The 16281-nt window shown below is 43.7% G+C and overlaps 1 long non-coding RNA gene across 1 annotated transcript; it reads left to right on the top strand.

Annotated features, from left to right (window-relative positions):
- Positions 1-1889: 1889 nt before the first annotated feature.
- On the top strand, positions 1890-12681 carry LOC306942964. The gene is made up of 5 exons (XR_013792356.1): positions 1890-2013; positions 9746-9870; positions 10056-10198; positions 10925-11099; positions 12132-12681. It is a non-coding gene; the product is annotated as an uncharacterized lncRNA (long non-coding RNA).
- The last annotated feature ends 3600 nt before the right edge of the window (positions 12682-16281 follow it).

Below are 16281 nucleotides of genomic sequence, written 5' to 3'. Positions count from 1 at the left end.
TCCCCGGAGGAGCTGTTTGTGAGAAATGTTCTGCTGGACGCTGCATCTGAACAGAGGACCTAATGAACACAGACAGGCTGCTGTTGCCGTGGGAGACAAAGTCTACTTATTTCGAGGGTGCTGTGACGTCAACAAGGATCAGATTGGTGTTCACGTCTTCAACACAGTGGCTTTATGCTGGACGGAGTTGACCCCAGAGACTACTGGAAGAGGAGAATGTCAACTTGAAGTTCCATCCAATCGGTGGGGACACACAGCTGTGATGATAGATTATATCGTCTACATCTGGGGGGGTTATAATTGCGACACAGAAAGGCAATGTAATGTTCTTTATGCATTTGATGTGGACACCCACAGATGGTTCAAGACCAAGGTTTCTGGAACTGTTCCAGAGGCGAGGAGCAGCCACTCAGCCTGTGTCTTGGGGACGGTCATGTTTATCCATGGAGGATGGAGACTTGGGACTGGAGACTATAATGACATGTACAAGATGGACACTACCACAATGGTCTGGTCTTTAATTAACAGCAGAGGCACTACACCTCCTGCTTCATCACTCCACTCTGCCACCATCATTGGGACAAGGATGTTTGTATTTGGGGGAGGAGCCACCAACGGTAACAACATCCTCAGAGTGTTTGACACAGAGACCAACCTCTGGCTGAGAACACCTTCTGCACAGCTTCTTCCTGAAGAACGCATGTGTCATTCAGCCTTTACCTACAATGGAGATCTGTACATATTTGGTGGTCACAATTGGAACCAGCACTTCACTGATCTGTGGAAATTCAGTCCAGAGACCCTCTGGAAGAAAGTTGAGCCCAGAGGGAATGGCCCATGTTCAACATATACATATTGCATGGTGGGAGATCGCATCATCCTCTTTGGATCATTGGACAGACCTGATGAACTGCATGTCTTGGACTTAAATCCTAGTCTTAAGACGTTGTGCAAACTAGCGGTTATTCAGCACAATCTGAAGCAGTCTGGACTCCCACACAACATCAGGTGGGAACTGGCAGCCATGACTAACAGCAGCAACAGGAAGTAGGAAATACTGTTCCTGAAGAAACAGGGTGGGCTCGAGGAGCTATAAGAACAGCAGACAATGGATATCCAAGCTAATTCATGCCTCTGGACTTTAATTAACACCAGAGGCACTCCACCTCCTGCTTCATCACACCACTCTGCCACCATCATCGGGCCAAATATGTTTGTATTTGGGGTAGGAGCAACCTGCAACAATATCCTCAGAGTGTTTGACACAGAGACCAACCTCTGGCTGAGAACACCTTCTGCACAGCTTCTTCCAGAAGAACGCTGGGAGCATTCAGCCTTTACCTACAATGGAGAGCTGTACATATTTGGTGGTCGCAAAGGGTACCAGAACTTCACTGATCTGGAAATTCAGTCCAGAGACCCTCTGGAAGAAAGTTGAGCCCAGAGGGAAAGGCCCATGTTCAACACATAGGTTGGTTAGCCGATTTGCTCGTCTACATATAAGGGCCGTATCTACCATATGGGCACTTTGGGCACGTGCCCAGGGGCCCATTTTTTGAAATAAATGGTGTCTAAAAAGATTAGTGTTTTATTGTTAGTGAGAAGGCAGCTGAAAATTGCAATTGTGTGTAAAGCAGCAACAATGCACTTGATTGGCTGTTGTTCAAGGTGGGTGGGCCCACTGGGCTGTGTGAGGTCAGGTTATTGGCTGTTGTTCAAGGTGGGTGGGCCCACTGGGCTGTGTGAGGTCAGGTTATTGGCTGTTGTTCAAGGTGGGTGGGCCCACTGGGCTGTGTGAGGTCAGGTTATTGGCTGTTGTTCAAGGTGGGTGGGCCCACTGGGCTGTGTGAGGTCAGGTTATTGGCTGTTGTTCAAGTTGGGTGGGCCCACTGGGCTGTGTGAGGTCAGGTGGAGAGGTGATTCTGGTGGAATAAAAGACGTACGTCCGCCATCCAGCATTGCTTTGTTTTCATTCTGCATGCATAGCGCGTCAGGTGGTTAGACAAAAAAAAGGTAAAAACACTGAAATACACACTGGAACTGGCAAATTCTCTTACCCATTTGCTTACTATGTGGGTCAAATAAAAATAATGTGTTTGTTACTGCCTGGCTGTCACTCTGGGGAAATACGAGCACGCACAAAGATTTACGCGTGCATGTGAAGGGGGGCCCTTCAAGCTTCAGTGCCCAGGGGCCCTCAGAGGTGTTAATCCGGCACTGCTGAGCCCAACATAAGCAACTACAACTACACTTAAGAAATGGAGAAAAAGTGGAGAATGGTGGATAAAGTAGGCTACTCAACAATGTACTCAACCCAGTATTTGAGTCATTTGCTCAGTCAAATTTGTTAAGTCCAGAGATAGGATAGCCGACTAGCTGGTTGAGAACCACTGTGTGGATGACAGTTCCCTGTATATTTATTGTATAATGTTATTGTGTGTGTGTGTGTGTGTGTGTGTCAGGTATTATATAAGATATAGGCCTACAAGTGAATGCATTCCACCAAAGATCCCTCACATGCCATATTATTTATTGGCACTTTATTTTGTAATGTTTTGGGAGCTTATGTGATGTTATTTTATTTTGAAGTCCTCACTCCTTCCTGCTGTGAAATCACCTGTTTGTTTCCCCCTCTTCACTTGCTTGAAATCAACTTGTGAAGAGGTGGGTTTGTGTCATGATCTTAGTAGATTTTTGTTTTAAAGTTGTTTTAAGTGTATTTTACCAATGCAAACGGTGAAATTATGTTACAATTCAACTCTGTATGTTGCTATGCGTTTGTTTTGCAAAGGTTTAAGTGTTTTGACCAACTATTTAGTGAACGTTTTGGTAGAGTTTGTTTAGCAGCACTTGTAGTCAGGGGATATTAATAAAATCTGGGAATACATTTCTTACCAAGAAACAAACCAATGTGTTTGTTGTATGGGTGTCTAACATATCCCACATTGGTTTCTATTCAACCACCCTAGGGGAATTGTTGACAGCTGCTGAAAGTTGGTGTACCATCATCAACCAATATAAGGCAAAATTTTCTAAATTTCATTATGCTTTAAGAAGCATGTGAGGTGTCAAACGAGGTTGTTTTCATGATTCTGAATCCATTTCAAGCATTAGTTTTGCACGAAAAACACTCCGTGGGCTAAAAAAGGCCATAGCCGTCATCACAAATGTGATGAGGTCAGCACATTTGGTAGCCCGTCTCCGGACCCCCCGGGTTGAGCTCCTTTGGACCCCAACCCATAGGGTCCGGTGACACCAAAGCAAAGCTACATGCTAATTCTCAAACGCACACTGACACCGTTGCTTTTGCTTTTGCTGCGCTGTGTGTGTGTGATGCTGACATATTCCAAAAGAAGCATATAAGAGCTATAGGAGACAACGGAGACAACCGAACCCCCCGCGAACGGCGCAGAAGCCGTTAAGTATTTTTAATCTTTGTCAGACCGCTTTGGCAGCTCTGAAATTCTCTCTTCCGTCCTTCCTTGTTGACATCCCATTGTACTGCCTCCAGCATCGGGGTTGGCTAGCTGCGCCTCCCTACGCGCCTCGTAGGCGCAGCTAGCTCAACCGAGATGTCAACAAGGAAGGACCGAAGAGAGAATTTCAGAGCTGCCAAAATGGTCAAGCAAAGTTTAAAAATACTTAACGGCTTCTGCGCCAAAGGAAAGTTTCATTGATGTTTCCGTTGGCTCCTATAGCAGATATATGCTTCTTTTGGAACAAATAACTAGCACACACACGGCGCAGCAAAGGCGGTTGCGACGGGAAATCGGGTTGTATATTATATTTAACATATAGATTAAGATACGTGGGAAGGGACCCTACGTCTAAAGTCATCAAAATGTCAGAAAACTTTAACGTAGGGTACCGAGAGGGGCTACACATTTGGGCACATTAGTGTCTGGCCCGAATTTAGCCCAACAAGTGTTTTTCGTGCAAAATGAATGCTTGGAATGGGTTCAGAATCATGAAAACCCCCTAGTTCCAGCAGCTGTCAAAAATTCCCCTAGGGTGGTTGAATAGAAACCAATGTGGGATATGTTAGTAGACACCCTTACAAACACAATGGTGAAGAAAGTTCTTGGTAAGAAATGTATTCCCAGATTTGACATTATACTGCTGATATTCCCTGACTATTGTGAGGACTCAGCACACACACACACACACACACACACACACACACACACACACACACACACACACACACACACACACACACACACACACACACACACACACACACACACACACACACACACACACACACACACACACACACACACAAAAGAGTGATCCCGAGTCCCCTTGTCCATGGCTGAGGGAAGTAGGGGTGCTGGGGGGGCTGTAGCACCCCCTCCCCCCAGGCACAGCCCCCCCTCGAACAGGAGGGGAAGAAAAAAAAAAGATAAATAAATATGCTGTATCACAGTATTGGCACCTTATCCTGGTTAATTGCCTGTGTCAGTTCGTTCATATAACTTGCGTGTGGAGAGGGAAAGTAAAGGCCACGTTTGCGCGTGAAAATGCGCTAAAATGCGCGTGCATGATGCGCGCGCACGCGCATTTTTGCGGCGCGCGCTATGCGCGCGCACCCCCTACTAGACGCTCAGCCCCTGCGAGTGTAAAGTACTTCCCGCGGGCCTGCCCTTGTCCTGCATCTAAACACAACGCAGAGCCCAAACCGGCTACGTGTGTGTATTATAGTAGGCTATATTACCGTATATTATAGTATATTGTATTATTGTTATATTATATGTGATGTGGTAGCATGGTTTTATATTTATAGTTCACTTGGTTTGTTATGGTGTCTGTAGGGTTTGCTTTGTTTTTCTAATTATTCCTTGTTTCATAGGATTGTTCCTAATATATGTAAACGACATGACTTCAGCTTGTGACTGCAACTTGTTCCTGTTCGCAGATGACTCAGCACTGCTGGTCTCGGACAGGGACAGACTGCAGGTTGAAAATGCCCTCAGCTCTGAACTCGGTAGAATCTGCACCTGGCTCGCTGATAACAAACTATCTTTACACCTGGGAAAAACTGAATCCATTCTCTTTGGCTCTAATAGTAATCTCAGCAAGGCAAATGGCTTCTTGGTTAGAGTGGGTGACAATGTTATCACACGTAAAGATGAAATTACCTACCTAGGTTCCATCCTGGAGGCTAATCTTTCCGGTGATAAAATGGCCACCAACGTAATCAAAAAGGTCAACCATAGAACAAGATTCCTTTACAGGATCTCCTCACTGGTCAACAAAAACACCTTGAAGACCTTAACAGGAGCCCTTGTACAGGGTTTCTTTGACTATGCATGCACCTCCTGGTACCACAGCACCTCAAAGGCCCTTAAAACCAGGCTCCAGACTTCCCAAAACAAACTGGTCAGGCTCCTACTTGACCTAGCCCCCCGAACCCACCTCACCCCTGCCCACTTCGACAGGCTGGAATGGCTTAGGGTCGACGACAGAGTACAGCATCTTGCAATGGGTCTGGTCCACAAGATTCGATACACCACCAAGATACCCATGTACCTGTCTAGATACTTCCTTAATGTTAACGAAGTCCACACCCACAACACCAGAGGGAGTGCAACGAACCATGTACAACCCAGATTCGGCACAAACAAGGGACTAAATTATTTTCGCTCCTATGCCACCAAAATGTGGAACGCCCTACCAACTGTCATTAAGACATGCGAATCCCTTGACTCTTTCAAAACCGCTCTCAAAGGGCACCTACGGACGGCTGCAATTCGAAACTGGCCCCTGTAAAATCGGAATCCCTCAAACACGAACGCAAGGACAACACAAGAGACGGTCACGGCCACACAGCCAACTCAAGGTACGGTCACGGAGCCGACTTGGGGACCCAACGCAGCTCCTCCAAGGAAAACAAACAAATTAACGGAGCTGAACGTGAATCCCCCCCACCGCCCACCCCTTTTTTTCCCCTCACTGTATATGTTTCTTTTCCCTTTTTACCTCCTTTATGATGAATTCCTGTTCTGTCTATAGAAGTGTCTATTTGTACGTCTCTAAATGTTTTGATGATTTGAACATGGTGGACCCTATTGGAAACAAGTGTAATGCTTAATTGGGTCGTCCACTCACAGTTAACAGCCTTTGTATTGAGTTTGTGCTTGAAATGTACTGTAATTCTGCAAACTGTTAATACATTCTTCAATCAATCAATCAAAAGCAACTTGAGTCGAGTGGTGGCACCTGGGCCCTGTGCCGACACCCAGTCCTTCCTCAGTTCTGTTCTTTTCAGTTCTCCCTTGCAGGACTATGCATAGATATATATCTATGGGACTATGCACCCTTTTCCACACTTCTGTTATTACATCCAACAGCAACACGCACCCTATAGGCTACTGCCAGCTGCACTCATGCATACATGCACGTGACTACACAACTGATTACTGATTTCCACACCTCACCTGTTTGCTCATGATTTATCCTTTTGATCCCTTTTTGATTATTTCATAAATCTACAATTCATTGCAAACTGCGTCTCCCCTGTATTTTGTTGTGTCCTTGGCAACCCTAGGCCAGGTTCATAACAAAATGGAGGCTTGATCCGTTGAATTATCATGTATTTGTGCAGTCAGTTTGGGGAGTAAATTGTCTCCCTTCTGTATTTGGTTCTGCGCCGCGGTGGTCAATTGGCAAATTGGCCTTGATTAATGGCTTGTCTGCGCCGTGGTTTTGTGAATGGAGTGACGTAATTTGGGAACCATTCCGGGGATTCCCATGTCCATTCAGCAGTCTGGTGAGAACAAAGCGATGTTTACTTAAGTGTACACGCTTGTGCAATTGTTCTCAGACTTTGGGAGATGAAGTAAATTAGTTTGATTATTTGAATTTGATTTGTTGAATTTGATTTAAGGGTTTGGTTTATTTGCATTAACATTTGATTAAGATTGTGCTAGTGGAGAGGTTTTTCCTGTTTTTGTGATATAGCCTATATATACTGTATAATAGTATATAGATAGATAGATAGATAGATAGATAGATAGATAGATAGATAGATAGATAGATAGATAGATAGATAGATAGATAGATAGATAGATAGATAGATAGATAGATAGAGCTAGTTTTCCTGGCTGGTTTTTGGTTTGTGTAATAAAAGTGTCCCTGGTAGGCGCGTTTAGTTTTTGGGGTTTGAATAGCTTGCTGGGTCTATGCCAGGGGTGGTTTAGGGGCAAGGTGCGGCTGTAGCGGTTGTGTGTAGGCCTACGGTTTATGCACAGTCCGTCTCGGGGGCACAGCTAAGACGTGTATGCGGGTCGCCAGTTTCTGGTTGCCTTCCCTGCCTCTTGGTATGAGCTAGGCCTTTGCGGTGGCCTTCATATGCGCTAGAGGGGCACTTGTATTTAACAGACGAACAGTCTGGTGAGACGTAGGACACTAGGCAGGAGGCAATCCATAGTCCTAGAGACCTTTCATTGCCTGCTATCCCCCAAGAACGCACGCACAAGGCAGAGAGAGCTTCCTGTTCGTTCTGGCAGGAGAGAAAGGACAGTGGGCGGGTCCGCGGGGGTGCCCTGGGCGTGGCGGTCACTGGGGTGTGGTCAGCACTGGTTTGCTGCACCTGGCCGGCAGGTTTCTCACTTCGCTGTTGGCCAGGTGTGGCCCTCTCTCCCGGTGCTGGTTGCGCCTCGGTGGTGGCTGCGCCTGGGGTGACCCTCGGTGTGGACTTGTCTATAGCTGGAAGCCTGGAGGAGAGGCGCAGTGACTTGGCCAATCACCGCTGACCCGCCAACTGGAGAGTGTAGTGGTTGAGGGTTGAAACACTCAAAGAAGGTTGGAGACCACCTGATGACCTCTCTTCCAGGCCAAGGCTTTATCCATTAGGAATGGATTACATTCGCATCTATGTATTTACAAACTTTGTTTTTACTAGCTGCGGGACTTTAAGCACACAGAGCCAGGATGGTTATGTTAGAAGCATTTATAGCTTGTCCCTCTGAGGAACTGTTAATACAATCCTCCTCCTCCGTTAAATGCCAGGCCGCCGAGGCCGGCGGTGCCTACTTTAATACTCAGGCCATATCACTTTCTCTTGGAACAAACAATACAATACCTACAATCTTGTTCAAAACAATGAAAAATATCGAATTATATTTTTATTGGTATGACCATGACAGGCTGCAGATGCATATTAAGCAGGAGCCCACGGGCTACGGGTTGAGTAGCACTGTACTAGGGTGTGGTGGTGGTGATTGCCAATTTCAGACTGGTGTGACTAGTAGTGAGTGATCGGTGTGAATTATGAGCTGCTAGATGTAGATGGAACCGTGACCAACACAGAGTTACAGACATACTATAACCTGGGTTGCAATATATTCTGTGCAGTTGTGTCTTGGAATAGTGCATTCTGTGCATGACTTTATATTGTATTAGCCGGTATCTGGAATGTATTCTTGATAAACCCTTCTTCCAGATTACACTCATCACTTATCTCCATTCCTAATTCACTCAACAATGTACTCAACCTAGTATTGAGTCAAATATGACTCGACTACAAGTTGCTCAGTCAAATTTGTACTTGTTTTTTTTATGTACTTTTACGTTACAGTCCACCACGGAGGTTGGTGAGATAGGATAGCTGACTAGCTGGTTGAGAACCACTGTGGGGATGTGGGTGGACAGGTATGAGTGTATTGAGGGCACTGTTGACTATCTTAAATATCCCATTGATATTTGTATGAGTGTGTGTCGCTCTCCAAAGAGAACAGCTAGCTATCTACCTAGCTTCTTTTTTGACGAGGTACACCTCCGTACTGCATGTTATACGTTAGGTATCGTTATTCCTCACATCAGAAGCAGAGATGAGTCGCACATACACACGCATGCAAACAGATTCTGTGGCACCAGAATGACAATTTATTTTACAATATCCAATTTTCCACCTTATTCCAGTGCAAATAATTAACAGGAGGATGCAATCAAGCCAGAAGAGAAACAACTAGATAAAGTGCCCCTCGGGGCACAGGTCTCCACCAGGGCAAGTGAGGTTGTGGCCTCCTGGTGGCGCTATAACAGGCCAATGTGAAAAGGGTGGGATATATTCCTCAGCCTAGTAGAAAAGTCAGTGAAGGAGTAATATCAAAAAATGTGTTTTACAAAGTCAGCCTCCTGGTGGCGCTATAACAGGCCGTTCTGGAAAATTTGGGGCAGAGGTTCATTGTTGGCATCCAGGGAGTGTGTGTACAAAATGTGGCATCAACCGGGTTAAGGATTAACCTGTGATGTCATGACATACTTTTTATTTGTGTTCTATTCACTTGGTCATTAAGGTCCACAAAATGAGAGGTCTGCTCTGCCAGAAACATTGCGAAATGTTTTTTTGTATCCCCCACCATAACCAATATAAGGCAAAATGTCATCATACTTTAAGTAGCATATGCCATGTTAAACTAGGGGGTTTTCATGGTTCTGAATCCATTCCAACCATTAGTTTTGCACGAAAAACACTCCTTGGCCTAAAAACGTTGATAGCCATCATCACAAATGTGATGAGGTCAGCAATTTGGGCGGATAAGTGGATATGGCCAAATGATCAAATTATCACATTTTTGTCTGCCTGACAGCAACAATATATTTGCATTCAGGCAATTATGTAATAATTGTGACAGGCCGACATACACAGTACATGGTAGAATAATACTCATGCTCTTTACACTTGGTTTTTACTGCCGTCAGTGTCTCATTTTACAACCTGTTCTTCCAAACACTCTAGGAGAGAAGCCGTACCGTTGCAACATCTGCGGCGCGCAGTTCAATCGACCAGCCAACCTCAAGACCCACAGCTGCATCCACTCAGGAGAGAAACCATACAAATAAATATTACTCAGGCTGTCTGGGGTGTGTACAAAAGCTCGAGTTAAAAGGATGTTAATATATTTATATATATTTAAATTTTTCACATTTTTAAATACCCCTTGAAGTGGTTAATATTAGAGTTAAATGACTACGTAGGCGTCACTTGTGGAGAGATCCTTGTGTAACTTGTTGAGGTTTTAATTCAAAATATCTTTGACGTGTCACAGGTGGCCCACCTCCGTGCCCATGTACAGTACTAATCCACACGGGAGAGAAGCCGTACCCCTGTGAGATCTGCGGAACACATTTCCGCCATCTGCAGACACTGAAGAGTCACATGCGCATTCATACCGGGGAGAAGCCTTATCATGTGAGTTTCCAAACCCCTCCGTTCCCTCCTGTCCCAGCGTGCTGCTCAGCAATCAGTCCTGTTACTCTGCATGTAGTAATCCGGTAATCCCCTCTTCCCGGTACGTGTTACAATTAGCTAGCAATAGTTATAATATAAGACCATGACTGAGCAGTGATCCACTAGGGCTGTGGGCCATGTGTTTCGAGGGATTGTTTCCTCCCAGCACAATGGGATTTTGATTTAGCCGACAAACTAATGGGTGATATGTTGTCACTGACAGAACAGAACGGATCAAAGGGGACAAGAGTTTGAGATGTTGCTTTCTGATTATTCTTAATTATATCTGCTGTCGGGAAGAAATCACCTAACTCCAAAATGTTCACTTTTCAGAAAATGTAAAATATAACATTTTCAGGAAAATATGAAAGCAATGAAAACAAAGCAATACTGCCTCATCAAAGTTGGTCTTGTGACTTTATATATTGTCAATTACTTGCATGAGAGGGGGAGAGGTTTTGTCCAAAGCGCTTTGTTATACTTTTCCTTGGTTTAATATTTTTTAACCAACACACAGATGACAGACGTAAAGACTGTTCAATAGCACTGATTTATGTTAAAAAGAAAAAAAATTGAGTTAGGTGGTTTCTTCTCGACAGCAACGTTATACAACTTGATGATCTGCAGTATATCAGCACTCCTATGTGGTATGTTTTGATCGATGTGGCCTGCTCTTGTACCCCGCAGTGCGAAAGATGTGACCTCCACTTCAGACACAAGAGTCAGCTGCGTCTTCACCTTCGACAGAAGCACGGTGCCGTCACCAACACAAAGGCTCAGTACCGCAGGCCTCCTCCCGGCAACCTGATGGCAGGCCTGGCTAAAGTCTGCTGAGAGCCTCACACTGGGACAATAGTGTTGTGTTCACAGCATGAACTAGAAAGGTCGCAATTTTAAAAAATTGCAAAGTGTGGTTGCCGCAGTGGCTTACATATGCCCCTCCCACTAATATTGCCAGCCAATTACAATGTCGCGTCACCCCTGCGATCATGCGTAAGTAATTCGGAGGGGATTTATCCCTCAAAAATCATGTTTTTGCGACAAACGGTTACATTTCTCGCATTTGCGGAGCCCCCTATGGATGACAATGGAATTGCTTTTGGAACTTGGTTGATTGAACCACCCGGGACATGTGATTCAAATTTGGGATGGATTGGACATTCCGTTCGTGATTTGTGGCATTTTTTGTAAAGTAGGCCCCTCCCACTAACTTCGGAAGCCGATTACGGCCGAACGATACGCATTATAAAAATTCCGCCTGTGGTGTCTTCATCGGAAAGGTCCAGAGATCATGTGTACCGATTTTTGTGAGATTTGGACAAATCTGAAGGAGGAGGAGCAAAAAGTGTGTTTTGGAGAAAATTCAAAATGGCGGAAAATCTATCATGACGCAAATGGGCGTGGCCTATATGAGGAGATGCGTCATGACCCAATGAAGTCAGGGAAAAAAATATTTAGATTTTACGACTTACGGTTCAAGAGTTATAAGCCAAAATGTAAAGTGGGCTGTTATAGCGCCACCATGAGGCCGACCGATAACATTATAAGTTGATTAATTTTAGTAATTATTATGAACCTACCCTCCAAGTTTTGTAACTATAGTGCTTACAGTCTCTGAGGAAAAAATACTTGAATGTGAGAAAATGCGAAAAATCGCATTTTCCCATTCATGTCAATGGGGAAATTCTATTCACTAATAAATTCATATCAATTAAACTATACAACATTTCTCTTAAAAAAATACAAGCACATCCTTCCCGATGAAGCCGGTCAATTTGAGATATGGTTCAAGTGCGTACAGTCAAAACTGTGGGAGGAGTAGCACATAAAAAAAAAGACTAATCCAGTAAAATAAATAAAGTGTTACAAGTACTATAGTCTGGTTGCCCTTTAGGGCAACCACACTAATTACTATTATGTTTTATTTTCTTCTCCGTCGAACAACACCATCCATGACATGGATGGGTTCATATTTCTGGGTTTCAAATGTGAACCCATGTATTTTTCACTTTTGTCACTCCTACGTTTGCAAATGGTGTTTCAAATAATAGAAGTTTATGCTTTTCTTTTTCATAGAGATATGTAAAAAAGGTGGGATGTGTATACTATATTTGGATGGGTTTCTGTATTTGGCTGTCATCATCTTGGTGGTTCTCAAAGAGGGATTCAGGGACCAGGGGGGGGGGGGGGGGGATTCCAAATGAACCCTTTCAGATCGGTAACTCTGAGGGCATACAAATGGAACCATATGGACTCATACGTATGTGTCCATTTGTTCCCATTTGTACACTCACACTCAGAGTTAATGGGGCGGTCCTTGAAATTAAAAAGGTTTGAGAACCACTACATTACATGATGTGGTCTCTTCTGGTCCTCATGGTTATTTGTGTTGGAAGAAGCACCGTTATGGTACGGTTACAATCTTTTCGTTCCAATTATTTGTAGCTAGGTCCAGAGATGGGCAAAATACATTGAAAATGTATTTTGTTACAAAATACAAATACTGGGTCACAGAATGTATTTAAATACAAAATACAAATACTGGTCTGAGAAATGTATTTGAGATACAAATACGTATTTTGTATTTTGAAAATACATGAAAATACATTTTCATTAAAATGTATATAATGATAAGTAAATTCATAATTAATTGCCAAATATTAAATTAATGACCTGTCAGAATGTCTAATACATTGAAGGTTATTAAGAATGATACACTTTATATTTTAAGCAAATCAATGTGCTATAACTGTATCAAACAGGACCCACAAAGGAATGGATTGGCCATCTGATTCATCACTGTCACTCCTCTTTGACTTCTACCTCAAGAAAAATGTAGAAAGAGATTGATTGATTGATTGATTGATTGATTAGGCCTACCACCAATTTACATTTAAACCAACAATAAAAAACAAGATAAGTAAACAAGATACTAATGACTAAGATGAATAGATTATCAATTAAAGGAGCATTCAGTGATTTGGAAAACCCCCCGGTCTTCCCCGGTAACAAGATGTGCACATGCAGTGCCGATTCTGGCCTCCAAGGGGCCCTAAGCATGATTGTAGCAAGGGGGCCCCCCATGAAAAAATGGGGGGTTTTGAAACAGTTTAAAACAGTTTTAAGTAGACAAACAGATCAGAATAAGGTATAAACATGTATTGTCTGTCTGTCTGTCTGTCTGTCTGTGTGTCTGTCTGTGTATGACAGACTGACTGGTATAAACAGCGCCCCCGGTGTAGAGGGATGGTATGACAGACTGGTATAAACAGCGCCCCCAGTGGGGAGGGATGGTATGACAGACTGGTATAAACAGCGCCCCCAGTGTAGAGGGATGGTATGACAGACTGGTATAAACAGCGCCCCCAGTGGGGAGGGATGGTATGACAGACTGGTATAAACAGCGCCCCCAGTGGGGAGGGATGGTATGACAGACTGGTATAAACAGTGCCCCCAGTGGGGAGGGATGGTATGACAGACTGACTGGTATAAACAGTGCCCCCAGTGGAGAGGGATGCTATGACAGAGAGACTGGTATAAACAGCGTCCCCAGTGGGGAGGGATGGTATAAACAGCACCCCCAGTGTAGAGGGATGGTATAAACAGCGCCCCCAGTGGGGAGAGATGGTATGACAGACTGACTGGTATAAACAGTGCCCCCAGTGGAGAGGGATGCTATGACAGAGAGACTGGTATAAACAGCGTCCCCAGTGGGGAGGGATGGTATAAACAGCACCCCCAGTGTAGAGGGATGGTATAAACAGCGCCCCCAGTGGGGAGGGATGGTATGACAGACTGACTGGTATAAACAGCGCCCCCAGTGGGGAGGGATGGTATGACAGACTGACTGGTATAAACAGTGCTCCCAGTGGGGAGGCTGTGTTGTGGCTTTAGTCACAACCTTAAGCATAGCCCCTGGAAATTATAGATACAAACACAAGGATAAAAAAAAACTCAATTGTATATATATATACACACCCCCGCCGCCACCCCACTTTGAAAGGGGGGCGTTTCCGCGTGGTGGAAATGTCTACTACGATAGGCCTGTCCTTGATTCTGATCACTAAGGTACGCTGTTGTCGGAAGATTTCACCATTGAGCAGCGTTACACTCACTGCGCAAATAACGTAAAAAGCCCCCACGGCTCCGCCCGCCCTGTGCTCACCGTTCCTTGCCAGGCCTCAAACGGCCTGGCCAATCAGCAGCGGCTATCCCGCCTCTAGCTGCTGCTGATTGGCCAGGCCGTTTTGTGGCCGGGCATCAAGTCTGCCTGAGAGTTCCCAGATGGGAGCAGGAGGGGGGAACCCAGTGTACTCTCTGCTGCCCCATCTGGCGGAGTCAGGTTATGTGTTTTGCCCCTACAGTTTAAACCTGAGGCTGTGTAAAATGACATTAAAAAGTATTTTATGTATTTGAAATACAGAAAATACTAGATCTGAAAGTATCTAGATACAAAATACATGTCATTTCTTCCATCCCAGCAAAATACAAATTACAAAATACAAAAAAGTATTTCAAATACGTATTTCAAATACATGTATTTCAAATACTGCCCATCTCTGGTCATTATTGAGAATAAGAAAATATACTGTATCGGTATTACAGATGGCCCTCTGCTGGCAGAGAATAAAGCAAAGCATCCTGGCACAAAATGTCTTTGTCTTTTAGTGCAGTGCACTTCATTTACTTTCAGTAAAGCTCGTTATTTGTCTCATTGCATACATTTGTGGTACGTATGTGTTACAGTGCACTTGTACATAATGCAGTTTTGTTCACGGTGCCTTACACTGAGATGTCTGGGTGGGTTTTAACATTTAGCTCATTGCCGTTTTGTCTGAAATTTCTTTATTAGGAACAATCCCTTGAGATGAACCATCTCGTTTTCAAGGGGGTCCGCGATTCACAAAGTGCACTTCATACATAAAGACACTTTTTACAGACAATTCAACCAGACAAAACAAGACAAGACAAAACAATACAATTCATAGATAAACAAAAAACAAACAGGAAAAACAAACAACAAAACACCATTTCACATAACATGGACATAACGTAGACATAACACATGGATCATTGCATCATGGATCTGTTATAGTGATGATTAGTGAAAACATGAACAGGTAGTCTCAAGATGAGAGGACAGCAGTTTTAAACAAATGAAAATATGTTATTGAACGTATATGGACAGGTAGATTGTTCCAGTCACAAGGAGCTTTGAACATGAATGATTTTTTGCCAACTGATGTGGGTACAGTATATTAAAATAAATCTGTGAGCAATGTCTAAGTTGATGTGTAGAAGTGTATGGTATCATAAGCTGTTTTAAATACTGTGGATAATTGAAATGAATGCATTTAAAGATGAACTGCAGCCAGTGCTGATGTCTTCTTGAGGTTGGAGATGGTAAGTTGAGATTTCCGTACAAGGTACAGTGGTGGGTCAAATATGGGCAGTCAAGGACAAATCTGCATAAACGGTTATATACTGAGTTCAAGGGAAGAAGGTTTGTTTTAGTGGCAGTCTGATAAACTACATCTGCATAATCAAGAATTGGTAGTATGAGTTGTTGCACTAGTTTCTTTCTTACTGTAAAAGAAAAACAGTTTCTGTTACGGTATAGAACACCAGTACTAAAGTTGATTTTCCGGACTATGTTATCTATATGACATTTAAATGATAGATTTGAGTCGAGCCAGAGACCAAGATATTTGCATTGTTCAACTCTGTGCAGTTGTGTACCATCAAGACAGGATATATTGAATGGATGATTGTTAGTTTGTGCTTTAATGTTTTGATTAGTCCCGAAAAGCATAGTGTTTGTTTTGGTTTTGTTGATAAGTAATTTATTAGATATAAGCCATGATTCAAGATAATTCAAATTTAGTTGCAATGTCGACTGAGTTTGTGAAAGGTTAGCTTGTGAAGTGTATATGACAGTATCATCAGCATAGAGTTGAACGATACAACCAGAGAAAATTGAGGGAAGATCATTAATAAAGATGGAGAATAGAAGTGGGCCTAGGGTTGAGCCCTGTGGCACACCA

Source organism: Electrona antarctica (assembly GCF_951216825.1).
Source record: "Electrona antarctica genome assembly, chromosome: 19".
In the NCBI taxonomy this organism is placed as follows: Eukaryota; Metazoa; Chordata; class Actinopteri; order Myctophiformes; family Myctophidae; genus Electrona; species Electrona antarctica.
This window is presented reverse-complemented; position numbering and strand designations above follow the sequence as displayed.